The sequence below is a fragment of the Gossypium hirsutum genome, chromosome D07, assembly GCF_007990345.1.
Source record: "Gossypium hirsutum isolate 1008001.06 chromosome D07, Gossypium_hirsutum_v2.1, whole genome shotgun sequence".
Classification (NCBI taxonomy): domain Eukaryota; kingdom Viridiplantae; phylum Streptophyta; class Magnoliopsida; order Malvales; family Malvaceae; genus Gossypium; species Gossypium hirsutum.
Genome location: NC_053443.1, coordinates 13,787,780 through 13,807,164, shown reverse-complemented (window position 1 = coordinate 13,807,164; position 19,385 = coordinate 13,787,780). Strand labels below are relative to the sequence as shown.

The following is a 19,385-nucleotide window of genomic DNA, read 5'->3' as shown; positions in this document are numbered from 1 at the left end:
TTTGACGGTAGCTTTAAAATCCATATTAGACAGACAAAACTATGATTTCGTTTCTCTAGTTGCCATCCTATATAAACAAGATTAAGGGTCAGATTACGTCTAAAACCATCACAAATTCACAGTAATGCATCACCCAAAACTGAAACCTAATGAAAGAGTCACTACATTGAAAAATACCAATCAAATAAAAGGAACCAGACGGTAGGAAAGAAAGAAAAAGATGAGTGAATCTAGTTGGTCCATGTAGCCAGCAATTCCGGGTTCGTATCTCAGCATTTGCAATCACTTTTTTTCCCCAGATTGTGGTTTCCTAAGAGAAAGATTGGCAGTAGTATTTACAATAAGCAAAACAAGAGATTCATGGTTATTCCTCCTCCTAGTTTCTTATGCTAATACATCTCCCCCCACTTCCACATTTTTCATTGAAAGGAAAAGCTGGATCACATCCATGGGAACGCACGCTCTTCGAGCTTCACCGAAAGCTTCCCAAGTTTGCTTGAGAAGAAAGGATCCCATTCGTGGCCTCCAAGTTTCCCAAATGTGAGATACTTCCATGACTCTTGCTCAGGAAATTCGGAATTCACTTCTTTCCCATCTTTCATTTGGTTCCTGATTGTTTCAACTCTGTCAAGAACTCCTTTAACTGTCAGATTGAACGCATCTCCGATGGTTTGCAATCTCGAAGCAGGATCTGCATAGATCACATTTGGAATCAGCTTTATGACCTCATCCCTCATTGCTGCTCTTTATCTCTTGGGATTCTTTGCAACAGTTGTTCAATGTTGACCTCGCCGGATTTAACGGCACTGGCCGGTATCAGCACAGAATATTTGGTGTAATCCTTGGGGAAATGCCATAAATATTGAACATATGCAGAACCTGGATGGAAGAAAACTGGAACGCAGCCTGCCAATATTGAATCAAATATTGACCTCCTGGTGTAGGAATTCCCAGGAGGTTGTAAGCAAAAGATAGAGCTTTGAAACAACTTCATCAAATTTTCTGGCTTGTAGCACCTCTGGGTTTGATCACATTCTAGGAACCTGCATCTCTTCCTTGACACTAGGCACTGGTCGATAATTTCATTGCGGATACAGTCGTCCCGATTAGGCCTTCTTGCACCTCCAAAAGAGAACAAGAAACGCCTCTTAAGTTCTCTCATTCTGTTCTGCCATTGGAACACATCATCATCTCTTGAAGGGTGGAAGTACGTGGGATACGGTATCGCGAAGTCGATGTTGTTCCAAGGACTCGACTCAATTACTAGCATTGTCATGTTCTTTGATTCGGGGTAAGTCAAAAGCCCATTGCCCCAATCAGACACATTCTTGAGGTCCCTCCTGAAATCCCAATTGATTCTTCCAGCAACCAAGAAATGGTCTCGACCCCACGTATTTTTCCATTCGGGTCTACCCGCAAGCCACTTGACAAGCTCCATTGCATCATGGTCTCTCCTATAACCAATAGGACCCCAAAGGTAACGACCAACATCAAGGCCTGCATAATATGGAACATAGATTGCTGAAGCCACCATTGGATCATTAGTTAAACACTGGTACTGCTTCATACTGTTGTGGAAAATGACTTCTAATAAGAACTGGTTCGTCGAAAACCAGCCAGTTTTTGAATAAAGCTTTTCATTGCACGGAAGAGGGGGGCCTAGGCCAAGGTTTAATGCAGACTCACACATGTCTGTCCATGAACTGAGCGACTGGCAGTTGTCCAGCAAGTCTTGGTTAAATTTCCTAGGGATATCATGAACAAATATGTACCCACCCAAACAAGGTGATGGATCGGGTTCCGGTTTTACGACATTTTGTGGTTTTGGTTCTTGGGGTTTTACCACATTTTGTGTTCTTGGTTGTGGAACAACTTGCTCTACTTTTTTGGGTATGGTGGTGGCTGCAGCAACAGCCTCAACAGGTTTAATCCTGCCTCGTCTCTTGCTACTCTTAGCTTCCCTTCTGCCCTTGATAGTGGGGAGGTCATCCCTCACATTTCTGAACTCTTCTTCAAGTATTTTTCCGGATATTGTCTCGAAAGTTTCGGTTTCATTATCATCAGCCATCAACAAAGCGATCAACCGATCGATATCGATATCCCTGTCTATGTAAAACTTAATAGGCTTCCTATCGTTTTCCGTTTCATCAATGGCCTTTCCCTTATTATCTTCAATCTTAACATCATTAACATAAGAAGCATTCCCTGTTTCATTTTTAACAACGTCGTGTAATGAAGACTCGGACGAACCCACAAAACCGGTTCGATTGTTGCCTAAGAAACTATCCCCCATCTTTCCAAATGTTATAGATGAAGAATACAAGTAAAACAATGAGAACCATATAAGAAAAGAGATCAAAACAATGTACCAGGATTGGGTTCGGCAGGGACATTTTCCATTAATTGGTTTCTCCATTGACGCTTCACGGTTTATTCAGTTTCATGTATGTACAATTCATGCAGACAAAGAAGCTGGAAAATCATGCAAAGGAATTTCTGCTGGGGAAAATGACAAGTTGTTTGAATCATTCAACATCTTTGGTGCACTGAGGAAAATTTCTATATATCTGATGCGTTGAACCACATGGAAACAAATATGAGGGCTGATTTTCAGTGATTTTGCCTACACTTAGATCAAATGATTACCGATTGATCATAATGGTCAATCATTCTTTAATCTGTAGACATTGGTTGAGGAGAATGATGAAATGGTAATCACCTTAGTATTTCAAAATAAGTTTTCCTATCATTCAAAATTTTCCCGATATTCTTGCTAGGAATGACAGTTGCTGATATAAGATTTTGTAGCATCACCATAAAACTCATGTTAACCAATCTCTTCCTTGTAATAATATTCATGTGAACTTAAAGAAAAGTGGTAGCAGGCCTTGGAAAAATATCCACTCTACAAAGTAGTATAATCATAAATTTTCAAGTGCCTACCTGTATTGGCTCATTTGCAGCCTACAAATGCACGCTAGAAAGAGTGTGCAAGTCTAAATGACTCACTGCAATTGTTGATAAAGGTTACATATGTTTGGGCCTGGAGTTAGTGGTTAGCTATGTGTTTCATATGGGTTTCAACGTTGATGTGCTTAGAAAAGGGGTGGTGATAGCGGTTAGAGGTGCTCATGGGCCGGGTCGGGTTTGGGTTGGGCCCAAAAAAATTTCAGCCTGCGTCCTAGTCCTGGGCCCGGTCCAAAATATGTGCCTGAAATTTTGTCCAGGCCCGGCCCATTTTTTTAATAAACACCAAAAATTTATTTTGAAAAATTTTTAAAAAAAGTATTTTAAAATTATTTTAAAATAAAAAAAATAAAAAAATAAATATATTTATTATATTCGGACCGAGCCGGGCCAGGCCAAAAAAGTGGTGCCCAAGGCCTAGCCCGTTTTCTAAACGGGCCTCGTTTTTTGCCCAAACCCATATTTCGGGCCTATATTTTTACCCGAACCCTTCCATATTTTGGGCGGACCGTCGGGCCGGGCGGCCCCATGAGCACCTCTAATAGCGATTAGCGCTGCTTAATAATCACACTAGCACAAAATGATATAAATTTATCAGATAGGTGGTCTATTTGGTCTATTGGTTTGATTAAATAAGTTATTAAAAAATTATAAAAATAAAAAATTAGTTCGACAATTCAATTTTACTGGTTTGTATCAATTCTTGAGTCAACCGATTCAATATCCTTTCTAGACCAGAACCCTGACCAAGTCCCATTCCAATTGATCAGGCCGGTTCAAACAAATTTGGTGTGTGCTTTTAACTTATAGAAAAAGAAAGGTTAAATTATGTCATAAGGTCCAATTAGTCTTTATACTTCCATTTCTAAGCATTTAGTCCATCTAATTTTCAGATTTCTAAATTCAAGTCTAAGTGTTAACACTATTAATTTTCTTTGTTAAATTCAAATTCAATACACACCATTTTTTTTAGTTACATGACTACCGTATGAATATTTTTTTTAATTTCAAAATATCACACCAAAAAATTAATAGCGTTAACAGTTGACTTGAATTTTGGAATCTAAAAAGTAGATAAACTAAATTCCTAAAAAATAAAAGCATAGGGGCTAAACTCCAAATTTTGAAAAGCACAAGGACTTATGACATATTTTAATAAAAAAATTAACATAAATCCTCCAGCAAATCAAAATTTAAATTATTAAAATACGTTTTTATTTCTAAGGTGTTTACTAGTACAATTACAAGTATAGTAATAAATAATAGATGTTCGATTAATCATAATTAAAATCAACTCAATATAAAGCATATTTTTAACATATAAATTGGTACTTAAACTATACTCATTTTCTCATCTTGATACTTAAATTTTTTTTTTGTTACAAGTGGTACCTAGACTATTTTTTCCTCCAAGTTGGTACTTCCGTCAAGCCTATTTTTTTTTAAAAAAGGGTTAACCATAAATTGATACCTAAAATATGTTATTTTTCCTATTTTGGTTCTTCAATATTTTTTGGTCATAAGTGGTACCTAAACTATTTTTTCTTAAGTTACTATCTTTGTTGTTAGTCAAACTACTAAGTCTATTTTAAAAAAAAAGATAATCAATTAAAAATAACCATGTAACAAAAAAAAAGACAAAAAAATATTATTATATATAGTTAAAAATTATTAAAAAACATAAAATGACAATAAAAATATCTTTAAAAAAAGGAACTGGTACAACCGTTTTTTTAGCTTGGCTCAACTTATATGTATTGGTTCATAAATCAATCAATTCAACCCCTATCTTAAGATCGATTCTCAATCTAACTGGTCGATCCAATCTAGTTCTGAAAACATTAATTTTGATCGATAAAATAATTTTTTTGATCCTGTCAAGTCGAGCAAGTAGGCAGTGAAGTTCAAAAACAAAATTAGTCACTAGTGTCTTGACCTCAAGAGGGTCAATTTCGAGTATTGTTGGCATTGTCAGATATTATAAAGGAAGAAGAAAGGAAAAAATAGAAAAAAAATAAAGAGAGAAATAATGTAAAATAAAATAAAATAAATTAATTAAAAATTACCTTTTTAAAAGTTTATATGACGTGATAGACTTTTATTGACTGGATTTGTTTAACAGATATAACATTTTGGTGTAAAATGGTTAACGGAAGAATAGTTTAGGTATTACTTGTAGCAAAAAAAGGTTTAGGTACCAACTTGAGAAAAAGAGTATTGTTTAGGTACTAATTTGTAGGTTAATGCTTTTTATATAGATTTGATGATTGACTAACAGTTTGACTAACGGATGCACCAATTAGGAAAAAAAAGTAATTTAGACACCACTTGTAATAAAAAAATTTAATTACAAAGATGACAAAATACATATAATTTAAATATTAATTTATGTGTTAACCCTAAAACATAATTCACCGAAAACTAAAATATATACAAACTTAAATTATAATAAATTTTGACAATGCCTATATTTGACAATTGCGTATGGTAAATGCTCATGTGCCTAGGGCTTCAACTTTTACCAATATTGACAAGGTCTTATCAACATTAACATGGCAAAATTTAAATGAATTATATAATGCTTTAAATATAATTAAAAAGTAAATTATGATATAGTAATGATGTAACAAATCTAAAATAAATCATATAAAAATTTAATGTGGTACTGGTTAAAATAGTAAAGTGGAGGAATTTTTTTTTGAAATATTAAATTCAAATCTTATCATATATTTGTATACTTTTAAATTACGGGCAAATAAATAAAAATACTCCTAAAATTGTATATGTTATTTTATAAAATTATTAAGATTTTTGGTAAATTCTCTGGAAATTAAGAGTACGTAAGTATAGATAAGGACGGCAAAATTGCAAATATATGCAATTGAAAATAAGGAAGGCGATGATGTTATATCCTTATTGCTTGTGCAAAATTTGGGTAAAATTAAATTAATTAAGTTAATCGATTAAATTCGGTTAATTAGTCGGTTAATAGAATTAATTCGGTTAGGGATCAGTTAATAATTTTTTGAAAGTTCAGTTAACAGTTAATTCGGTTCAAAATCGACCGGTTAACTGAATTAACTGAACTTAATAAATAATATTATAATATATAAACATTTGGTCGGGGGTTGGTTGGTTCGGTTAATTTTTTGGAAGTATAAATTAATCGTTCAATTAATTCGGTTAATCTTTTTATATGTTTTATACTTGTTTTAACTAAAATATATATATAAATTTTAATTAATTCGGTTAACCGACCAAATTAACCGAAAAAGTTCGATTCAGTTAATTTTTTTTGAAAATTTTTTAATTCAGTTAACGATTAAGGATTTAAAAAGATCAATTAAACACCTCTATTATCTAGAGTTTGAAGAGTACATCTACTCCAATTTAGTCATAGGGTGGCCTATTGCTTTTATGTGAAAGAAATAGTTAGGATGTAATGGGGAAGCTTTTAATGAAGGATAACAAGAATAGATTTGAAAACGTCTTCCTTCATTAACTAATCAAGAGTGGTTGAGCTGAATCATTTCTTCTTTCCATACAATAATTATTTCAACTCTTGTTGTTGTTGGGAATTTATGTATATCACTAATTGTGCAAGATTGTTAGATATAAGTAACTTGTTGACTTAATCACAAAAATATCCTAAATAATTTTATTTTTTAATTATAAAAAAAAATTATTAATCTATCCCCAGTGACTTCTTTTTCTTTTCCTTAGCCCAAATTTACTATTAATTAATATTAAAAACTAAAAAATATATCTACTTTTATTATTTTTTATTTTTAATAAATAAATAATTAATTGGGTCAAATCTAGCAATCAAAATTACCTTGTCCGGTCTCGGCCCAAGTCTGTTGGGTTGAGTGAGTAATATGATGTTGGGATAGATCATTTAACCTATTTGGTTTACTTTTCGGTTTATTAATTTTAAATATATCTTTAATAATTATTCACAAGTATGATATTTATGACAACCATTTATCATAAAAATATATAATAATAATAATAATAATTAGGGTAAATTACAAAAATAGTCACTCAATTATGCCTTTAGTTCTATTTTGTTCAATCAACTATTAATTTTTTTTCGATTTAGTCACTCAACTCTTCGAAATCAAATATTTTAGTCACTCTCTTGTTAGCTGTCATTAGATGAGTGATGAAAAGTTGACGTTGGCTTTTTTATTCGCATAATAACAAATTTAGCTCTTCAATTCTATCAATTTGATCCTAAATCTAAAAAATTCAATAAATTTAGTCCTCTATGTTTACAAAATTTGTCAATTTAGTTCTAATTCTAAAAGTTTTTTTATAAAAAAAAGAAAAATATTTAAAAATAATTTTTGGATAAAAATTATACAAATTTTTTAAAAATATAAAAATTATAAATAAAAACCAAAACATATGCAATAAAAAATAAAAATATAAAAAATATATATTTATCAAATGATTTAAAAAGAAGTGAACTCGAAATAGATTATGAGTATTATAGAGAGATGAAGTTGAACATCCCCGTAGGGCATGGAATCAAAAAAGTTATCTCTTTGCCTTAAGCACCTTTCATCCAATGACACCATTCGCCCTCCAAGGGTGAACCACCCTTCACTTCAACCAACCTTTCTCCTTGTTGATTCTTAGTTTCAACACTGATATTCTGATGATATTATATCTGGTTAAAGCACTTCAACTTGCCTATGTAAGGCTATCAAAATCTCCTTATTTGATACACAATATGGGATTTAGAGAGCACATTTTGATCCTTGAGGAATTTTTATTTTCTGCATTTGATTTGTTATTTCACTTTATTAGTTAGTGATTATATCCTTTTGTGTAAAAGGATAGTTTTAAGGGATGAGAAAATGGGGCCAAAATTATGTGGTTGAGATTGAAGGGATACATGCATGGATGGGTTGAAACTCATTAAATTAATTTCATCAATACTGCCAATTTTTAAGTCTAGAAGATCAGCCAACTTGAGATGCATTTTTGGATAGAATCTGGATATTTTTGGGTTGAGATGTCTCATACTGATGAAAGAACTATCTCTTATCTAGAAAACGAACTTTGAATAACCTTATTTTGACTTCGGGAGTTCAAGATGTCATCGTTTTGATGAAGATTACGCAAGCAAAATAAGTTGAATGTGTTTATTATAGGAATTATTAGTTTTAAACTTTGTTTAGCTTTTAAATCATATTAGAGTCAATTCTAAGGCTTAATTTTGATCATATATAAGCCCAATAATGTATTTATTAATACTTATAATTTTTGGATTTGTTTAAAAAAATTAATAATTTAGATTAATAAGAGTTTGACTAGGTCTAAGATTGACCAAGCCTTAGAGGTTTAGTAATTAATTAGCATTCAAGTAGGAGTTAAGCATGGTCAGGCCCATAGATGTATTTTCTTGATTTTTTATTAATAAAATACTTCAAGGGAGATTTTCTTACAAGACTAGTTTATCTCTTAATAGAACTTTTGATTTAATTCTTAAAGATTGTGGAGAAGATTCATCATAACTTCAGCTTGCATAATTCAAGCTAATTGGGAGGGTTTATTGAAGGTCAATATAGTTCTTTGTTGGTGCAAGTTCACCAAAGGAGGCTAGGCTATTTATCCAACTATTTGTCATTATTAGAATATCAATCAACTTGCAGGTTCAATTCATTAGTCTGTTATAGAGATTGTTAAGCTTGTTAAATCAGTTAGATTTGTTGTATTATTGATTAACTATCAATGCATGTCAGTAAGTTGTACTAGCTCAATGATCAAAATCAATGAACATTCTCGAGTCATTTTTAGAATTTCTATTTTCATTTTCCTATTTTCTCAACTGTTTTCCTAGCTACTAAATAGCTTTCACAGGTTAGTGTTATATTTTTACATGGTATCAAAGCTTCTTTCTTCTTCACAAATTTGGTTATATAGTTGCTTGTGTGTAACACCCCAGACCCAACTGAGTAGGTTCGACCCGAATCTGGCGTGCCACATTAGCCACCGAAGTGACTCTTTGTTAACTCTCAACCTAACCTCCAACATACCACTTACTAATGACAAATAATATGTTAAAGTAAAACACTGCAACGAAATTATTTCATACGCATAATATAAACATGCGAGTTTACAAAAGATCAAATGAAAGGTTTGTCTGTCAACAATAAAAAGACTTAAGAGTTCACAAACACAACTTTAGACTTGCATACATAAAACGACAAAGGTTCGCCTATCAAGATAACATATGAACTCACATGGTAAAATAAAGCATAAGTTCTCAAAACATTATACTGCATGTTACATGAGTTCGCATAAATCACAAGTTCACACACAATATTGTAGGTTTGCTAAATATTAATAGTTCGTAATATATAGTATCGTTTCGCAAGTAAACAAACTTCGCAAACAAAGGAGTCATATATGCATAGGTTTTCATACTTTAATAGGATTCACATACCTATATGGGCTTGCACAATTTGCCTGGGTTTGCTAAGTAGAAAGATTATCTCTATCGGGGGTACGCATGTAATTTCCAAGGTCGTAGAAAATAGTACTTACCAATAAATCTGACTCGTGTATTACTACAAAAGGAAATACACGTAACACTCATGCATGAATACCTATAAACTTTATTTATAGATATGGTTCGCAAAGATAAAATAAACTTAAACTTTTAAAAAAATTATTTCAGTAATAGAGTCAACTTATGATAAATCTAAACCCACATAAAATAATAAAACCCTATTGCCAAATTCCTAAGTTCGCTAGTATCTGATCAGGGGTGAGCCTCGCCAAGTCATTTACCTCGCCACTGCCATCCGTGACCTATTTACCTGCGAAGTAAGACAAGAGTGGGTGAGTTCATTGAGAACTCAGTGAATAATCAGGAATCAATAGAGTATGCTTAAAAACACAGAGTTTAAAAGAAAAAGGAAGCTTAGTCTGAAAAATCATATCGCGAGTTGGGTTTGCGGTGAAGGTATGAGACCAAGTTCGCAGAACCTATTTGTCATAAAATCATATAAGTTTGAAAACAGATTCGCATATATTTATTGAAAATCATACTTAAAACTTAGCTCATACCTGTTTGAAAACAGATCTTAAAATGACATGGAACATGCTCACACACTTGTCTTATCAGAATAGTAGATGAACATAAAACATGTTCTCACCCACACTTATTTTATCAGAACCTTGTCTCGTTGGATATGCGGATCTTCTTATAACATCTTAGAATGACTCAAAGAGTCCTTGTAACATGTCTCATAAGTGCAACGTGAAGCAAGACACTCTCTTGTATACCAACATGTCCCAGTGAATGGAGCATAGCTCGACATTCCCTTATCTCTTCACATGTCTCAAGGCCTCAACGCCTAAAATCACAGAACTGATAGGTGAGTACTCATCACCCTCTAGTATACCAATATATCCAACAAAAGGCTTGCAAAGGAGCATGCACAGAGACTTATCACAAAGAGCTTGCTTATCATAGAGAGCTCACATAAAACATATCTTTAAAATCATGGCATAAAAACATATCTTGAAAACAGAGTTTCAAAACGTGAAAATAGAGTTTTGTCGAAAAACTTACTCTTAGAACTTTAGTTAAAAAACAAAGTTCTCAAAAATCATAACAGTTCACATACGAGATGCGAACCATAAACATTCATGCTGAAAAACATATTAGTTAGCACACTTATGACAATTCTTAGCTACTCACCAATAAAGTTGATAAACTAAATGTAACACCCCTAACCAGTGTCCGTCGTCGAATTAAGGTTACGAGGCATTACCAACCAAAACACAACTCCGAACAGTCTTTAATTTTAAAACTTGAATATTGTTGACACCCTTTTTTAGATGAAAACGGGGTCGACTAGGGTTTTGAAAAATGAAAACGAAACAGGAGTCGCCACCGATCTTTTTAATGAGGTGAGATCGGGACACCTCGAAAAGTGGTTGTTTTTAATAAACAATTTAATTTTATTAAAACAATAAATTTGGTCTACGAAATTCAAAAAAACGGGTTCGGAAGTCGGTTACGCACGAGGAAGGATTAGCACCCTCGATACGCCCAAAATTGGTACCTAATTGATTACTTAATGTCTTAATGTTGAAAATTGAGAACTTTGGAGAATTTTAAACATACGATCCTTGTATTAAAACGTTGAAAATTTTCAGGAAAATGAGGGAATTTCACGTTATTCGAGAAAGAGAGTCATATCCAGTAAGTTAGGACACAATGTCTCGAATTCCTAATACGCGAATAAAAATGCTTATTTAAAAGATATTTAACCATCTTGGATTAAAAAAGGGGATCACGACCAGTAAGTTAGGACACGATCCTTTTTAAATTCTCGATATCGTTTAAAACTTGAGTTTGAAAAGATTCGTGTAATAAAGTTTAAAAGAATATTCAATTGTTTAAATCAAATGAAGAAATCGCAACCCAATACATTAGGGCACAATTTCTCAAAATATTAAACATTGAATATTGCATTTATTTCGAAAAATCTTCGTCTCGAGAAAACAACGTGTCACATCCAATGCGTTAGGACACAACGTATTGAATTCTTGATAACGGGCTTTTATCATTTTTAAAAGAATAATCTCGATTATTTAATTCAACGAAGAAAGTAGGAACCCAATACGTTAGGACTCGATCTTCTCCCATCTAAACACGAAATGCCATTTATTTAAAACAAGTTTGGATTTGTCGAGTAAAACAAAACACGAAGTCGTAGTAAAGAATGTGAAAACAAATTACATTGTTATTATGCATGGCAGAACCATAATGAATACGAAAGTATAAAAATGATACGAGCAATAGCACAATATAAAATAAATAAAAGGTCAAATCTATAACATACAAAATAACAATGTATATAAACGAATAAAATTAAAACATTCATTCAAAAAATAATGAAAATAAAATAAATAAATAATGAATACAATTAAAAATGTAAAGATATATATATGTACATAGATATAAATTAAAATATGTATGTATATGTGAATTATAAAATATATATAAAATATTTTAATATATAAAGAATATATAAATATTTATATAAAAAATATGTACATATATGTAGGTATATAAAAATTATGAAATATGAAAATAATGAAATACATGTAAAAGGGGTAGGTATATATGTACAAAAGTGTATATAGGTATACTTATATCTTAAGATTATAAAGTATATACAAAAGAAAAAAAAAGAATATATGTGTATATATATAGGAATTATAAAATATGAAACACATGTGTATGTATAAATATTTAACATAAAATATGTGTGTATGTATACTATAAAAATGTGTATGTACGTGTATAACAAAATTTTAAATAAATATATAAATAAACAAACAAATAACTAAATAAATAAAGGATTAAGAGAAAGGGCTTAATTGCAGCCTAAATTAAATTAGCAGGATAAATTAGAAATAAAATAAACAAATAAAGGGACCAATTTCAAATGCGCAAAGTCAAGCAGGGATTAATCAGGAAAATATCCCATTGACCTCCTGTGCTGCGTTTCAATGGGCTAAAATGGAACGAGCAGGAAATTGTGCGGTCAAAATTAAAGAAGCAACAGAAACTAGATTGAACCAAGGCGCAAGAGTGGAGGACCTGGCGCGCAAATAGTCCTTCCCATACCAAAACGCGCGGATCTAGCCGCGGTTGGATCGGGTCATCGGATACGGTCCGATACGGCACCGTTTTGGAGCCATTGGGACTGGCCTCAAATAGTGTCGTTTTAAAGTCTGTAAAAAAAATAAAAAATAAGACAATGGTCATTTTTCAATATTTTGTAAAACCTAGCCTCCCTCTTTTCCTCTATGCCGCTTCAAAACCTAGAAGCCTCTCTTCCTCAACTCCGATTTGGACGGAATGAAGAAGAGCTTCGACGGCACCGAGGTAAGAACTCTGTCTTTTTCCTTTTCTTTTATGTATATAACCTTATATATATATGCTTTAAAAAACAAAAAAGAAATAAATAAATTTGGAGACCGAATGAAAAAAGAAAAATAGGAACCTTTCTTCAAAGATTTTCGATTTTTATTGATTCAGCAATGTTTTTTTATCTTCCATCGAATCCCCCTTTACATTGTTCGATTCTTGGGTTTATAAAGCCGAAATACAAAATTCTTTTCTTCTTTTTTCATTTGTTTTTTTTATTATTTATTTCTTCTGCTTGTTGTTGTTGTTTTCGTCTTTCTCTGTCTGCAGGTACATGGCGAAGTTCACGGCTTTTTGCCGTTTTGGTGCAAGGCCGGTGACAGAAGAAGCAGCACATGGGGCGTGGTGCGCGCTGAAGGCGCACATGGGTAGCAGCGGCGCAAGGCAAGGGACTAGGGTTAGGTTTTTTTATTTTTTGCTGAAATTGTTTTAAGTTTGGGCCATAGTTGATTTGGGGTTTGATTTTGGGCTTTGGTTTAGGTTTGCTGGTATGGGCCCGGGCTGAAATTGGGCTATACAAATATTAAATAACAACCCAATCATATACATCGCTTTCACAACTATAGATCACTGAACCAAATAAAAACTTATCGTAATTAATATTTTTAAGTTATAGCAACTATTGCATATATTTATTTTATTAACAAACTTATGGCAGTATTGTTTAAATAAAAATTTGTGCATAAGAAAACTAAGTCATAACAATCCATATCTTTAATTAACTATCAAACATATTATTTTAATATATATATGCACATAACACACTATAACAAAGCCATTTAAAAAAAAAATTCAAATTCCAAATCATGGCTAATTAAATTCCTTAACTAATTAAATAAAATAATAGCAATTTATTTGTTTTGCGTATTTGCACTTATGCTTTGTTTAAGTTTTTCACATAAATAGCATATAATATAAAACTTAAGTAACTTCAATACCAATATATATGCATTTTACCTTAGCTACATTAAACAATTTTTTTTATCTTTGAAACATACATAAAAAAAATTTATTACATCGGTTTGCATGTAATTACCATGCCCCAAACACATAAACACAACAAATTAATTACCCTATATTCGACCATTAAAAATAGCCTCAATGATCAAACCATCATAAAACATGTATGTTAATTACCATTTCAAAATTTGTACCCAAATAACCATAAAAAATGCTCATATTTCTATCGTCATAGTTATTATTCATGCCGAATCATGTCATCCTATAACACACCAAACAACCACATATCATACTTCCAATACAAGATACCTATAAAGTCGAAAATACATACAAATCAATTACCACTTCCAAGTCAATTCACTAAACAAATTGTACATCAAAAATAGGTCAATATTAAGCCACATCGAATGCCAATTTCACAATCTAATCAAGCCATCACCTAGATTATAGATACATACATCACGAATCAAAGGTATGTCCATCAACGACATAAGTTATAATATGAAATGCATTTTCATAAGAGCTAGTTTATTGGCTGATTGTTGATCATACTCATTAGTACTCGTTACCTAATCATAAAACTTAACCCTTTCAAGCATGAGTATAAGTCATAACTACATATTCACAAACCACAACATTATATTTAAGCCATTTTCGCATGGCTATATATATATACACAAATTCAAAACAAAGCCTATTTAATCTAACCTATACATGCCATATGTTTAGAGTTTAAACTTTCAAAAGTACCGAATAACAGTCGATAGTGTGATGATGATTCCTGACGATCCCCGAGCTTATAATTAATTTCCAAAATCTATAAAACAATGAATGAACAAACACACCGTAAGTTGAAATAACTTAGTAAGTCATAAGCAAATACTTTTCAAAATACACATATAAATTATACAAATAAACTGAATCCTACTAATATTGTACATATACATATATACTCATATTTAAATGGTTCATTCATCTTTCATGTTACATATAATGCTTACTTTTACTATCAAGCTTTGTATAACTCAAACATACCTAAATTTTATTAATTCAATCTCGCACTCAATTTTTGTGTCGTATAATTACTTTTATATCATTCAGATTCGAGAAAGATACTCAAACGGCTCAAAAAGTTCATACAATGCCAACGTCCCAGCCATGGTCTTAAATGTAATCAAATAATGATGCCATTGTCTCAGACAGAGTCTTACACATAATTAAATAATGATGCCACTGTCCCAGACAGGGTCTTACACGTAATTATATACGACGCTAATGTCCCAGACTTGGTCTTACACGTAAATCTCAAATCGATGCCAACGTCCCAGATGTGGTCTTACACGAAATCACATTTCAGCATTCTTGTTGTTTGTATGACATTTGTATGACGTAGTTTAATCAAATTAAACTCGTAAATAATCTTTCTATGAAAAATACAAATCGACAATGAAGTATACATACACATATTTCTATTCGACTATGTATAAAATAAGCACATTAAATTTAAACTCAACTATTTACTTACGAACTTACCTCGGACAAAAACGAACGAAACGGAACGACTACTCGACCACTTTTGATTTCCCTCGTTCCAAATCCGATTTCTTCTTTTCTTGATCTAATTCAATGCAAATTTAACTTATTTAACCATATATTCATTCAAATTTACTTAAAAGCTCATAAATAGGCAAATTGCATTTTAGCCCCTAACATTTCACATTTTATTTAATTTAGTCCCTATTTCCAAAAATCACAAAATAAATCCCCAATTTGGATTTTTATCAAAAATCACTTAATTAAACATAAAAATAAAACATCAAAGATTTATTTTTCATCTTCAAACAATAATTTCATCACATTATCAACAATGGTAATTTTCAAAATCATCATCAACTCCAAAAATTAACACATAGGCTAGATAATATACAAAGCAATGATCTCAAAAACGTAAAAATTATCAAAAACAGAGCAAAACACATACCTAATTTGAACTTCCAAAGTGCCGAACCTAACTTTTCTTTTCTTTTTTCTTTTCTTTTGAAGTTTCGGCCAAGGATGAACTATGCATGGCTACTTTTTTTTTTCATTTACTTTAATTATATGTTATTTTTTCTATTTACTACTTTAACCTTAATTATAAAACATAATAATTAATTAATATATGTCTATAATGGTCCACTCAAGCTACTAATGGTACAATAACATCATAAAGACCTCCTATTTAACTAACCATAACAAATAAACACATTTAACATATAGAATGCCTCTTTTACTTTTTATGCGATTTAGCCTTTTTTCCAAATTAAGCACTCAAATAGATAAATTAAATTAGGAAAATTTAACACATGTCAATTCACATACTATAAGCACAGAAAATAATATTAAAATATTTTTTGACTCAAATTTGTGGTCCCGAAACCACTGTCCAACTAGGGTCTAAACCGGGCTATTACATTAAACAAGCTTGGCTTTGCCTTTATCCTTGTTGGTAGATGGTCCGACTAGTTCGTAATAGAAACAAACACATAGGTTACTAAGCAGACAGAACTTATAGAATTCACACTTGCAAGCAAACCTAGCTTTTTGGACAATCAACCCTAATAGGATAAAGGCTTACCTTGGGTGCTACGAACTTGGTTCAGAGTAGAGACCTAACAACAAAATATTTGATGAGAGAATTCTCATAGAATAAGGGTCGTATTTATATACCTAAGTGTCTTGAAAATCTTAGGATACCCTATTTAACTCATGAAAGGTGTTACTTGCACGAAAAGTATTCCTAGATACATCATATCTTTATTTCCTAAGTTGAGTCTGACTCTAACTTTGACTGGTGAACACCAGTTCACAACTTAACTGACGAACACCAGTTCGTAACTTAACTGCTAAACACCAGTTCGCCAAACCAACTGGCAAACACCAGTTCGCCAAACCAACTGGCAAACCCAACTAGTAACAAATCTGGCAAACCTTTTACCACATCTTTTGGCGTACACTGCTTCATCGAATTTCAGGCAAACTCCTTATTAATACTCTCTTGGCGAAATCTTTGCTAAAATTCATTTGGCGAATCCCCAATTCATTGAAGCACTGGTAAACTTCTAATTCACCGAAACACTGATGAATCCTTGTTGGCAAGGCCAAAATTCCAGACCTGGTCTTGAGATGTTACAACTCTCCCCCACTTAAGATATTCCGTCCTCGAAATGTTCTTCGTTAAATAATTGATGATACTATTGCTTCATTAATTCTTCCATTTCCCAAGTGGCTTTGTTGGTCTTATGGTTTCACCACAACAATTTGACTAAATGAATCCTTTTGCTTTGCAAGACTTTCACCTCGCGAGCCACAATTTTCACTAGTTCTTCCTTGTAAGTGAAATCAGGTCGCACTTCAATATCGTTTGCTGACACTACATGGGATGAGTCTATACAATATTTCCTCAGCATGGATACATGAAACACATCATGTATTCAATTGAGTTCGTAGGGCAACTTGAGTCGATAAGCTATAGGACCAATCCTTTCCACTACTTCGTAAGGACTAATGAATATTGGACTTAGCTTCCCTTTTGGTCCAAACCTTAGGACTTTCTTCCATGGTGATGCCTTAAAGAATATATGCTCGCCCACTTGATATTCAATGTCCCGTCATTTCAAGTCAGCATAGGACTTTTGTTTATCTGAAGCAGACTTAAACCTTTCGCATATCATTTTCACATTGTCCTTTGTTTTTGCGAACCAACTTAACTCTAACTATTCACTTTTCTTCCAGTTCAACCCAAAGTAGAGGTTTTCAACGTCTCCTGCCATATAGTGCTTCAAAAGGCACTATCTGAATACTTGCTTGGTAACTGTTGTTATAGGTGAACCCTGCCAAAGGTAAATAATATTCCCAACTTCCTATGAACTTCAAAACACAGCTTTGCAACATGTCTTTTAACACTTGTATCACTATTTCAGAATGGTCGTCTGTTTGAGGATGATAAACAGTTCTAATATAACACACTATACCCAGCCTAGATGTTAAGACCAAGTCCAGAGGCTATATCAAAACGTTTAAGAAAAAAAAACCAACCTTAAAGTAATTTAAAGTTCGTTATTTACAAACACCAAACCAGTCAAACCAACATGAAACTTACAAACTGAAATCCGAAATAAAACATATGTTAATTCAAATATAAACAAACAGTAGAATATCTAATAAAGATAGATGACCGAGCTCCCGACACGCTGAGCCTCCTAATTCTGTGTTACCTGCAATGCAGTCAACAAATAAAATGAGCTTATCACTCGACGTGTGTAACCGATATGTAGGCAAGACAACAATACAGATATAACAGTAATTGCCCAAATTCATAAACATAATCAGAAAAAGATGATACTCAGTAATATCATAACAATTCAGATAAGATGCAAAACAGATCAGATACAGATGTAGAACAGATTAGAATAAGATGCAGTTTCCTACCCCCATCTGTTACATACTATTTCTGAACATCCCAACACACTATATATGGTATCAAATACCTATATGGCCCTACACACCAATTAGTGTCGGTATGATACATTTCAGAGTAATTACATAATAGCTGCCAGTTTAGAATGCGATAAATCGCCAGAATCAGATACAGAGTTGTAGCATAGCCACTCAATTCGACAAATCATTAAACTACAAACAATTTCTTCTTAATACCACTCCCACCCAATGCAGATGTTGATTACATATATCATATATTAGGGATGTACAGATAGTTATTCAATTACAATCCACAATCAGATAATACAGATCATTATCAATTAACAGTTATCGCAACAATTATACGTACTGATAATCAACTATTTAGCCTCAGATATTAAATATCAAGTTATACAATCTAATTCAAATCATATGGACCCTACTAAATGCCTACGTTCGATTCCAACATCGCGTATAACCTTAGATAAAATTTTAGTGTTTTGGCCCACACGCCCGTATAGATTCACACAGTCTGAATGTCTGACCTATATGGTCCACATGGCCTGACACACAATTGTGTGGCTTAAAACAGTAAGTTACACGGTTTGGCATACGACTAAGCACGCGCCTGAGTGACTCACAACCCTTCAAACGACCTAGACACATGTTAGTGTCCCTGCCTATGAGACCTTAAATTCAAAATTGTAAATTATATGGTCTGGATACATGCCCATGTCATTAGCTCATGTGTCTCTAATTCGAAAACAGTGAGTTACATGGTCTAACAGACAATCATGTAGTGTCGACAACCATGTTTTTTGGTGTTCAAAAACCGCAAAAAATCAGGTTTTCGATACACACCTGGTACAGTTTTGGCATAGAAGCAACAAAGATGACCCCGAAACCTAAAAGTAACCAACAATTGTCTAGTTACACAATTTAATTAAACTTACAAGACTAATTAAATAATCAACCGAAACATGTTGAAAACTTTGATGCAAACTCCCAACTAAAAAACAACCGTTACCTTCGTACG

The 19,385-nt window shown here is 32.5% G+C and overlaps 1 long non-coding RNA gene and 1 pseudogene across 1 annotated transcript; one reads left to right on the top strand and one right to left on the bottom strand.

Annotated features, from left to right (window-relative positions):
- Positions 1-125: 125 nt before the first annotated feature.
- On the bottom strand, positions 126-2,814 carry LOC107954091 (xyloglucan galactosyltransferase KATAMARI1 homolog; annotated as a pseudogene).
- Positions 2,815-12,772: 9,958 nt separating this feature from the next.
- Positions 12,773-13,488, top strand: LOC121219420 (uncharacterized). The gene is made up of 2 exons (XR_005916140.1): positions 12,773-12,889; positions 13,202-13,488. It is a non-coding gene; the product is annotated as an uncharacterized lncRNA (long non-coding RNA).
- The last annotated feature ends 5,897 nt before the right edge of the window (positions 13,489-19,385 follow it).